This window comes from Argopecten irradians, chromosome 12 (assembly GCF_041381155.1).
Source record: "Argopecten irradians isolate NY chromosome 12, Ai_NY, whole genome shotgun sequence".
NCBI lineage: Eukaryota > Metazoa > Mollusca > Bivalvia > Pectinida > Pectinidae > Argopecten > Argopecten irradians.
In genome coordinates, this window is record NC_091145.1 from 9629675 (window position 1) to 9641674 (window position 12000).

The 12000-nt window shown below is 36.0% G+C and overlaps 2 protein-coding genes across 2 annotated transcripts in view; one reads left to right on the plus strand and one right to left on the minus strand.

Moving 5' to 3' along the window:
• Positions 1-12000, minus strand: part of LOC138304903 (mRNA-decapping enzyme 1B-like) — a 101862-nt gene that overhangs the window by 52225 nt on the left and 37637 nt on the right. The gene's annotated exons all lie outside the window — the stretch shown is intronic.
• The window catches only part of LOC138304901 (muscle calcium channel subunit alpha-1-like), a 160074-nt gene that overhangs the window by 1400 nt on the left and 146674 nt on the right, over positions 1-12000 (plus strand). The gene's annotated exons all lie outside the window — the stretch shown is intronic.

A 12000-nucleotide genomic window follows, 5' to 3' on the forward strand; every position in this document is an offset into this window, starting at 1 on the left:
GCGATGTGATTGGTATGATACGATTGTCCATACACATTTTACAACTACACGTCAATAAAAACTTGGAGAGCCCAATCACCATTCCAGCACCATTATAGCACACAGACGGGTAATTGTAACACGTTGGTACACCTGTGCTAGAGGTTAATGTAGTCGGCCTTATAGTAAAGGTCTGTTCAGTATACTTCTGATACCATCATATTAATTCTCTTTGTGTTCCTTCAAATTTTTATGGCAGAAGTTTAGATAACCACAATGAGTATGCCTTTTCAATTTTGATTTGATTCAAAGGAAGCTAGTTATAGCACTTTCTGATGTTGTTTGACCTTTGTCATGTCCTTAAGTAACCTTTGGTAGAATTAAAGGTGAAGGTCACCTAATCAGTCAATTGCTGACCTAAGTGAGTTCAAAGGTTAAGGTCACAAAAGCATTACACAACCTCATGTTTTTATCAAAGAAATTCTTGTAGAAGATGCCACAAGGTCAACTATATCCACATACTTCGACAGACAATTTGCATATATATTATATATATATACACCTAGATTGAGGATAGGTATAATCACTATTGATATTTTACAGCAAACATGTTTTTTTCCCAATTGTCTTTGATACTTTTGTACGAACAAGTATCATAGAACATGTCTTATCACATTTCCTTGAAAGTTGTACTGATGGAACCTTAGGATCAATTGAATAAGCTGCTAGGGTAGGTTTAACATTAGGTATAGGTTTATTTTTGTTTAAACACAGTAGTGTAATGCTAAGGGAAGGCTTATTACCAGGCATGGTAGTACAAAACAAGAATGGGCTTATTACCAGGCATGTTAGTACAAAACAAGAATGGGCTTATTACCAGGCATGGTAGTACAAAACAAGAATGGGCTTATTACCAGGCATGTTAGTACAAAACAAGAATGGGCTTATTACCAGGCATGGTAGTACAAAACAAGAATGGGCTTATTACCAGGCATGGTAGTACAAAACAAGAATGGGCTTATTACCAGGCATGTTAGTACAAAAACAAGAAAAGGCTTATTACCAGGCATGGTAGTACAAAACAAAAATGGGCTTATTACCAGGCATGTTAGTACAAAACAAGAATGGGCTTATTACCAAGCATGGTAGTACAAAACAAGAATGGGCTTATTACCAGGCATGGTAGTACAAAACAAGAATGCATGGGCTTATTACCAGGCATGGTAGTACAAAACAAGAATGGGCTTATTACCAGGCATGGTAGTACAAAACAAGAATGGGCTTATTACCAGGCATGTTAGTACAAAACAAGAATGGGCTTATTACCAGGCAAGTGGTTATTACCAGACATGGGCTTATTTAAGTATACACATGACAGAACAATATCATGGTGGGCTTGTTACTAGACATGGGCTTATTACCAGGCTTGTTTAAACATAAAAACAGTAGCAAAATAAATGAGTGGGCTTATTATCTGGCATGGGCTTATTCAAACATAAAAACGGTGGTAAAATAAAGAGTGGGCTTATTACCAGGTATGGGCTTATTTAAACATAAAAACAGTTGTAAAATAAAGAATTGGCTTATTACCTGGCATGGGTTTATTACCAGGCATAGGCTTATTTAAAAATAAAGATGGCAGTAAAATATATAAGTTCACAGATGCTATGAATAGAAAATTACAACTGTTCCATGTAACAATTCATACTTTAAAAACTACCAAATCTCTTCCTAACGTATTTCCTTAACCCATTGCACACGTTATGCAACTTCTAAATTAGCAATCTGAATTTTGCATGAGGAGTAACTGTTGGTGCTGCTTTGATTTGAAGCGATGTTTTACACGATCCGAGTTTTTTAATAACAGCAGTTTGATAAGGATCACCTTTATAGCTAGATTTGATCAGTAAAAGATACCTTTATCTTAGCACATCCCAGTTGAAGTTGAATGTCTCTTTATCTGTCGGCTGCATGCGACTGGGATCCCAGCGTTGGTGCCATGCCAAACCCGGGACGTCATTAACACAAATCTTTCATTCCGCGATGCTTCTATTTTCTATCTCTTCTTTTAATTTACACATTTGTTTGTGCTCAATGACAATGCAATCTAGATGTTTCCGAGTCTGTGTTGTATATCGAGCGATCTGTTATCAATTATTTGTGTAATAAATCTAAGTGCTAGATATATGTTTTATATCCATAACTTTATAATGTACCTCTGTGCCATGTAAATGTTTGTTCACCAAAAGTTGTACAGCATATAAATGAGGAATATATGCAGTCAGTTTTAGGGGTAAATTCCAGACCTGGAGTTGAGAAAGTCTTTGCGTAGACGGGCAAACCTTGGCAATGCAGGTGTTTAATAATAATACATTGAAGGTAAATCTTGGTTATTCAGATGTTTATCAACCATAAATCTTGGTGAGAAAGGATAAATCTTGGTTATTCAGATGTTTGTTAAAACAATATAGCATTATATGTTAATTATCAAAATGGCTCTGGGTAGATCAGCGTTATTCGAAATACTTTTTAAAATTAGAAGTTGATAAATCCGGGTTATTAAGCTGTTTGTAAATGATAAACCAAGACACGCATAAAGGTGTTTTATAGCAACTGAAAACTCTGCTAAATCGCAATGTTTAGACCACTTAATTAACTGAAATACTGCTTATCAGAAACGATGTTGGAAAAATATTTTTGTAAACAAATTTGCAGCTGAGCATTCCTGCTGGGTGGTTTAGAATTTATACCCTGCACAAGAAATATGATAAATATGAGTAGCTCAAATTGTTTGTTCACGATCCACTGAAAGGTTGATATATATATATATATATACAGATATTTGTTTATCAATGAAATGCTATAGAATCTGTATCGCTCCAATACTTAGGCCTTGCTACTGTGACTGTTCGGTCTGTCATCAATTGGTTATAAATCAAACAGACATCACAAATCCTTTCACTCTTTAAATATTTGATGCTTTACTATTGTCCCGAGGAATAAGTCAGCTTACATTTTTGTCGTCGTGTGACAAATTGTACCATATATTATGGATGGAAACACAGCAAACAGAAAAATCTATTCATCTGGAATTACTCCAGCTACAATAAACCAGTAGGATTCCATTTAGTGCTTTCTACTGAAATAAATATTCTATAACTCTCTGCCTAATTCCAATAAAGCTATTCAGGAACCAATGCGTGTAACTTTAAAACAGAAACTTCAACCTCATATTCATACTCTTCTTGCTCCATTTGTTTTCGAGCTCAGCGCGATTTGTTAAACAGAATTATAATACAAATCGGTTATGCCATTAGAAAGAAAGCATTATTTCTCATGTTGTTTTGATGGTGTTTAGTGGTTTTGATGTTGATGATGTCTGCCAGTGCATGTTGAAGATATGGGATTGAAAATGTGGCTAATTGTTTTTTACTAACTGATGTCATATGATATCTTTGTAAATTTTATTTTTCATATGTAATTGCTGAAACATGGCAATTTGGAATATTGAGTCATTCCACTTGATGGTGAGATATTTCAAGGTCATGTACCAATACGAACAAAGCATGAATGTATGGTAGCATGTACTGCTGCAGCAGACTGTCATGCTATAACACATGCTGTAATCATGCTTTCTGAATTATGATGACATTTGAAGCATACATACTGCTGACTTTTCTTTAAATGACACAAATCATCGATGAACCTGATGGTCAAACCTTTAGATATTGGAAGACAATAAAAGCTAAAATCTCAAATGCATTATACAAAATACCACAAAACTAAATCAGAAGGTGCAATAAGGAAAAGCATGATGTGATACATTCACTGACCTGAATAATATGGAATGATTGATATCAGAAAACAAAATATTTTTCTTTTGATAGCTTCCAGATTAGAACCTCAACCCCTACTTTACTGGATCCAAGCTCCCCCATCCCCCTAACCCGTCCACTTATGTTCCTATTCCTTAGGAATCAAAGACAGTTTGACCAATGAGTAGAATCAGAAATCTCACAGAGGATACAAGTGCAACTAATTGGACAGATATAGCTTGTAGGTGTTCGGTGAACAACACTTGTGGCCATCTCACCTCCAAATCTACACCGGTCAGTGGTCAGTCTGACAACCATTAAACACTACTGGTCAGTAGTAATAAGGTATCTATGAAGGATCCAGGAATTCAATACCAAATGGCTGTTGATTTTTTATATATATACTGTCAAACCTTGATTAATGAAGTAGGAACACACTATATTGAAATGCTCCATCAGCTATAACCACGAATATTTCTATCCACAAAATAATATTATAGCTGTAAACCACAAAGAAGTACACACAAATATTTCAAGTTATACAGTAGTAAAACTTCAAATTCCAGTTTAGTTTACTTGAATGTAAAAATTCTGCCGGGACCAACAAGATACTTTGAATTAACTGGAAGATAAGTTGTTCAAGGTCATGTTAAGGAGGTTCAGCTGTACATACAGTTATGAATAAAAACACAACACAAAAAAACAACAACATTTTTTTTTTTTCAGTTTTCTTAAAAATATTCTTAAAGTACAGTTTATGTGTAACAGATATTATAAATGTAAATGTTTTATATTCCTGGAAGACATCCATGAGTTTATCAAAATACATTACATAAGATTTTACGCATAATTCATATCCTCCTGTCAGTTGGAATAAGTTAGTGAAGTAGTACCGTATTTCACCATATAAACACCCCCTTGTTCATTCCTTTGTTTTGTTTGATCCAATTAACACCCAGGGTCATTTAATGACATGCCAGATTTAGGAGGGTAAGGAAAGTTGGAGTACCTGGAGAAAAAGGTAACCTGCAATAAAGTACATGGCATTTGCCCCACATGAGTTTCGAGCTTGTGACCCCAGTTGATGAACCTCTGGTAGTATGTGAGGGAAGTCTTGACCATTTGGCTATGACCCCATCCCTCCCCTCTTTTCCCCTTCCGATTATCATGTTCACATACATAACAAGCTGGGATTAAAATTTCACTAATTATATATATTATACTTGTGATTCATAGATTTTATCACTTTCGTAGTTTGTAATTTTAACCCAAATAATTATCCACCTCATTTAAGTTTTTCTTACTACAGTGGACGCCTTGTGTGTAAATTATGGTAATTCTGTCTCTCCTTCAGAGTCATGATAATCTTAAACCTGATACAACCGACCAATTGAAAACTCTTTTCTCTAAAACATCATATGACACTATCAACATCCATCATTATCTAATTTTCGACCAAATTTCAGTAAGTGAAAGTAGGTATTTACAGAGAAGCCATGATAGAGGATGGGCCTACGTAGATATAAGTGCCGCCATCACATGTGTACCATTTTATGACACATCGTAATTACAGCCTCATGTTTCCACAACACACATTGCATTTTTTCTATCACGATAACTTATCACATCAATGATATGATGAGTTCTGTAATGTGGCTATCACTACTGTATTATACACACATTCTCCTTACTTCAGCATCAATAACTGTTCTAATATCCCTTCATCTACAGATAGTGTAACACAGCTACTGCACCCACATCTATATATATACCTCTCCCCTACCCCCACATCTACATATATACCTCTCCCCTACCCCCACATCTACAGATATACCTCTCCCTACCCCCACATCTACATATATACCCTCCCCTACCCCCACATCTACAGATATACCTCTCCCCTACCCCCACATCTACATATATACCTCTCCCCTACCCCCACATCTACAGATATACCTCTCCCCTACCCCCACATCTACAGATATACCTCTCCCCTACCCCCACATCTACATATATACCTCTCCCCTACCCCCACATCTACATATATACCTCTCCCCTACCCCCACATCTACAGATATACCTCTCCCCTACCCCCACATCTACATATATACCTCACCCTACCCCTAATCTACAATATACCTCTCCCCTACCCCCACATCTACAGATAACCTCACCCCTACCCCTCTACAGATATACCTCACCCTACCCCTATCTACAGATATATCTACTATAGATACCTCCCCCTACCCCCACATCTACAGATATACCTCACCCCTACCCCATATCTACAGATATTCTCCCCTACCCTAATCTACAATATACCCACATCTACATATACCCATATCTACAGATTACTCCCCTACCCCCTACAGATACCTCCCCTACCCCACATCTACATATATACAATCTACCTACCTCACCCTACCCCACATCTACAGATATACCTCTCCCCTACCCCCATATCTACATATATGCCTCTCCCCTACCCCCACATCTACAGATATACCTCTCCCCTACCTCCACATCTACTGATATACCTGTCCCCTACCCCTACAGATAGTTTAAAACAACAACTGCACCCTATACTGTATAACTACAGAGAGTGCGCCTCTCATGCCCCTTATCTTCTCCCAAATGCTCCTTTTTCCTACCTCTCCTTCCCTTCCCTTCAATCTAAAGATAAAGTACCCTCTCTTAATCCTCTTATCTACAGTAAAAGTTCCCTTTTGAGCTCTCATACCCCAATTTTCAGGATTATCACTATCACCAATAAAAGGTAAGCCCAATTTTGAAAAGAAGGGGCTAAAGGGCTGTTACTACAGCTACCTATTTCTTTCATGATAAGACTACAGCCTCTATTTTGTAGCCCCCTCGTATTGTCCATATCCCATGATATACATAAAACGTAATACAAATCCCTTCTCAGTAAGCATTCCCCAGGTTTATTAGCCATAGTTCTGTGTCATTCTGCTCACAATGCCTGAACATCCGATGGTACCCTGGTCTAGATCCTGTTCAGATAACTTTGGGTACCTTCAGATGTTCAAGTAATGTATATAATTAGCACCATGATATTGTCACCCAATTATCTCTAACATATACAGAAAATATTATTAATAAATGAATTATCACATTACTTCTATTACTATATATACCACAATTGTCCCCCTTTTTTTACTGTTGATAGGTCAATGACATTCATGAGATGCTAAAGGACATGTTGTAATGCAATGATTGTAGATAAAGCTGTGAAACCATGGTTTATTTGCTGTATCTCCAAAAAGTCTGATAGTATAGATAGTAATAAAATTAGAATGTTGAGACAGCAAGGATTATTGTAACACCATGGAAACAGCAAGGATTATTGTAACACCATGGAAACAGCAAGGATTATTGTAACATCATGGATTATTGTAACACCATGGAAACATCAAGGATTATTGTAACACCATGGAAACAGCAAGGATTATTGTAACACCATGTATTATTGTAACACCATGGAAACAGCAAGGATTATTGTAACACCATGGAAACATCAAGGATTATTGTAACACCATGGAAACAGCAAGGATTATTGTAACACCATGTATTATTGTAACACCATGGAAACATCAAGGATTATTGTAACACCATGGAAACAGCAAGGATTATTGTAACACCATGTATTATTGTAACACCATGGAAACATCAAGAATTACTGTAACACTATTGACTCTTTGAACACCATGGATTGTAACACCGGGGAACTTTGTAACACCATGGATTAAGGTAACACCATGGAATAATGTAATACCATGTGGATTAACGTGACACGATTACTTTGATGACGTCATGGATTACTCTATTTAAGGATTAACTTGAATAGATTTTTTATGTTATGGAGATATAACACAAAAATCTGAGTGTACTCTAAATAAACCGCGAAGCGGTTTATGATGAGAGTACACTCAGATTTTTGTGTTATATCTCCATAACATAAAAAATCTATTCAAATTAATCCTTATAATTCAATTCACTAAAGATAATCTCTTCAACATTTAAAATTCATTTTGGGACTCTTTTGTCTATGAAATTATTACGCCGTCATCTCAGCCAATCAGAAGCGACGTTACAAACGGCGACGCCATTTTTTCCTTTATGGGCTGATAAAGTAAATTTTTAAGCCAATGGAAATGCTCGTAACAAGCAACATTGAATTATATTGCTGTAACACAGTGGATAATATTACTATGGATTACCATTACCATTGTAACATCAAGGAATAACAGGTACTTGCATTACTTAGCAATGGATAATCTTCATTACTGTCACACAGTTGTTTATCCTGTGTATTGCATACTGGAACACCATGATTTTTTTTACATTACCGCAACATCAATGAAATATTGATGCACATCCATGTATTACGTTTGTAACCTGATTGATTACTCTATATTACTTTAACACAATAGAATATCCTGTTTTACTGTAAAACCGTGGATTACAATGGAGTACTATTGTAATATTATTGATTCCTTTTGCATCCCTGTAATACAAAGGATTACTCTGTATTGTTTGAAAACAAAGAATTACGTTTTATTACAATAAGATAAAGGATTACCTTGTGTTGCATTACAAAAATGATTATTGTTTAAAGACAAAGGATTACCCAGTATTGTTTCAAGACAAAGGATTACCCAGTATTGTTTTAAGACAAAGGAATACTCAGTATTGCAGTAAGACAAAGGATTACCCAAAATTGTTTTAAGACAAGGGATTACCCAGTATTGTTTTAAGACAAAGGATTACCCTTGTATATCTAGATGACCATGGATTGATCTGCTGTACAAAGTGCTTACATTAAGGATTCCAGGAGAACTGTATATGTGTTTGACCTTTTGAGACAGTGGTACCTGCATGTTACCAGGCTATTTTAGAACATTGGACAGAAGATCTATTGATGGCCAACAAAGACTGATCTGTAATACTACTGGGACTCACAGCATAAGCACACAAAACAAGCAAGCCAGGTTTCCTTAAGTCTTACGTGCATTGGCCATGGGCTAACAGTAGTGACTATAGTCTATATATATTCACCATTTTTCAATGACATACTGTTGTGCTTGCATCAGTGACCATCATTTCCGAGGATGTCCAGAATATAACTTTTCTATCATAAATCTTATCAATATAACAAGTAATTCAGAAGCCTATAACAATAAATTTTGCATGCAAATGAAAACTTTACTTAATGGATCTAAATGGTCTCAAAAAGTACACCATTTATTTGACTAATTTGATAGCACTTTATGCAAGTATACTGTTAGCATAAAATGATGTGTCATGGCCTTTCGGTTATTGAGAAGAAGTGGTCTAATACTATGACCATAGTCTTTTGGTTATTGAGAAGGAATTTTTCAAACATTTTAACGAATTTGACTTCTTCATCTTAAAAATAGATCAAGATAAATCTAAAGGCCCTATGATTTTTCTTTGCATCATGTTGCTTACGAGATGTCATGCCCCGGAATATAATCGGTATTATTAAATTAAAGATGGAATAAAGTTTACAGAAAAGGGATTTGTTAAACTGATAGATCTATCTGGATTTGTGAAGATGTCAAGTTGCTTTTCACAGTTGCACTTAAACTTATGTAACTGACTGAGCAGAGTAGAGCTAAACAAATATGTGAAATTTGTCCATAAATCGTAGATACAATGCCACAAACAATGGCACAATTATTATCCGTTAGATCAAAGATGAAGACCAGCATAATAGAATTCTTCATGGATGTAGCTAATAGGGCAAAACGCAGCTGAAGCTGTCTTCATGTAGATTTGATCAGTAAACAATCTGATAATTAAATATAATGATTCTTTTATGAAGTGTTGATTTCTGACAAATGATGCATGATGGCTTCTGCACAGAGATCAGACACGGCAGCTACAGCTAGGAACCTCAAGCTCCCTACTTATAGGTGGTGATAATGACTGACCACTGGGCCACCGACCACTGGCGGGCAGTCTGGGAATATTGGCAATACAATACAATAACTGACCAGTGGTCAACATGTGTAGACTATTTGGACTAAGACAAAACAACATATCTTATAATTAACAATCAGGAAGATCAGGGATGGTGTTAATTGGTGCAGGGAAATAAGTATAATATTAGGATACAAGAACAGTATATACAAATTTGAAAATATTCTCAATAAATAAAAAAAAAATGCTACAGGGTGATGTTTAACTCCTTTGTCCCATCTTTTCTACAAATAAACTTTTCTGCTCTCGAACAATTATATGTGATTAAATAATAAGCACTTAATTTGCTTTAATCAGCCATCATTACATAGAGGATCTTACATGAGTTGCAATGTGATATGGAAATTATCAAACGTGCCTTTAGGCAAGTGGCATATCAAATTATTTAATGAGATTGACATATCACATAGTCACTAGTGCAAAATTCTATTTATCACATAATTTTTATTAATAGAAATATAATTAAAAATTTTAATTTCGTCTCTATATAATAAGTAGAAATCTGGCTGCGATGTGACGTTTCCCTCTACTGAGACAATCATGCGACATCATATATAGATTATGACCTCAAAACTATGTGTGATGTCATAATAGTGTCATTACACATGTGTCTTTCGATATTTATGACATGGTCATATGACATGGCTGGCCGGGCCAGATATGTGATAAATAGAGATATGAAACATCAGAAATTGAGTTTTTTTCCAAAATGTCAAACTGGTTAGCAAATGTGAGACCAATTCACACTAATGATTGAAAATTAATTTTCCATCCTCTGTCAGCTGCTTTTAATACTGATAAGTCACTGGGGGCACAGCTATTTTGCCAGCTGACTAGGTAGTTAGGGTTTATTTATGATAGTTTAGAGTCTATATCCGAGTAAATTAGGTCCTATATCTGAGGGCTGTGGTGACCAGACAACAGTTGTTCACAACATGTTGAAGTGAGACACAAAGGCAGACTGTCATTGTGTGTAAGAGGATGAATTGTCCCAATAATTGTCTCCAGATACAGCTTTCCACTCCTGTATCTTTGATGATGTTTATTCATGATGGGGGGGGGGGGGGAGGGATAAATCTCCCATGTGAATGTTTACTCATTCACCCTGAAGACATCTTTAGACTTTTCTAAACCAATCATCACCAGTACAGTTCATCATGAATTTTTTTTTTTTTTGGGGGGGGGAGGGAAATGTTTTATCCTCTTCCTTTCTTCCTTCCTTCCTTTTTTTCTTTTTTTTAATGATTATAATGTATTGCCAAAATATACCATTAATTTTCACAGTTGATTTAATTTTCATAATAAATACATGCACATGGATATACTTTCAACATAAAACATTAACTCTTAACTCTACCAAGCCATGTTCTGGGACTGTGGTGGCCAAGTAGTTTAGGTGTTCTTACATATTACCACAAGCCCTCTACCTCTAGGTGTTGGTTTGAATTGCATGTGGGACAGTTGCCAGGTACTGCCTGTTAGCCCTATAGAGTGGTGGTTTTTCTACGGGTACTCCGGCTTTCCTCATCATTTACATGGGTGGTAGACCAGAAGTGATCTGCTAATTATGGAATATGGGTTTTAGTACAACGACAACAAAGTGATGCTTGCTAAAGCACTAAAACATTAATAAATCACCTGGACCTGCAAAGGTTATTTTTACATGCCGCTACATGACGTCAATGATGAATAAATCCAATCAAAATTACATTATCAATTATTTCCTCATGAAGACTTGAAATCTTCATTTTTATTAAATAAGTTGTAAATTTTCACCGGTTCCAGGCTGTCTCACAGCCTAAGGCTTTGAAGTTTGTTGGCAGCAGTCTGCATGTCAGACAGACTTGTACACACAAATGCATATCGCTTTAACGCTAACATTTACAACGCAATGTTGTGATGAACTGTATAATGTAACATTACGAGGAGACTTATCAACTCTGATCAGAACCATCAGAAATGCATTCTCTTTCATAACTGCTTTTGCATTGTTTTACTTATATACTGTATTTCACCTAAAAAGCACCCAGGCATTTCAAAAAAGGAAAAGTCTGTTAATACATAAATGTCTCTGCCTCCGTATGTCATAGTGGGACAGGACAGGGCTGGAGAGGACAGATGAACATGGGTATCATTAATACATGCTTTGACCATCATTCATACTTCATGGCTGGGGAGGGGG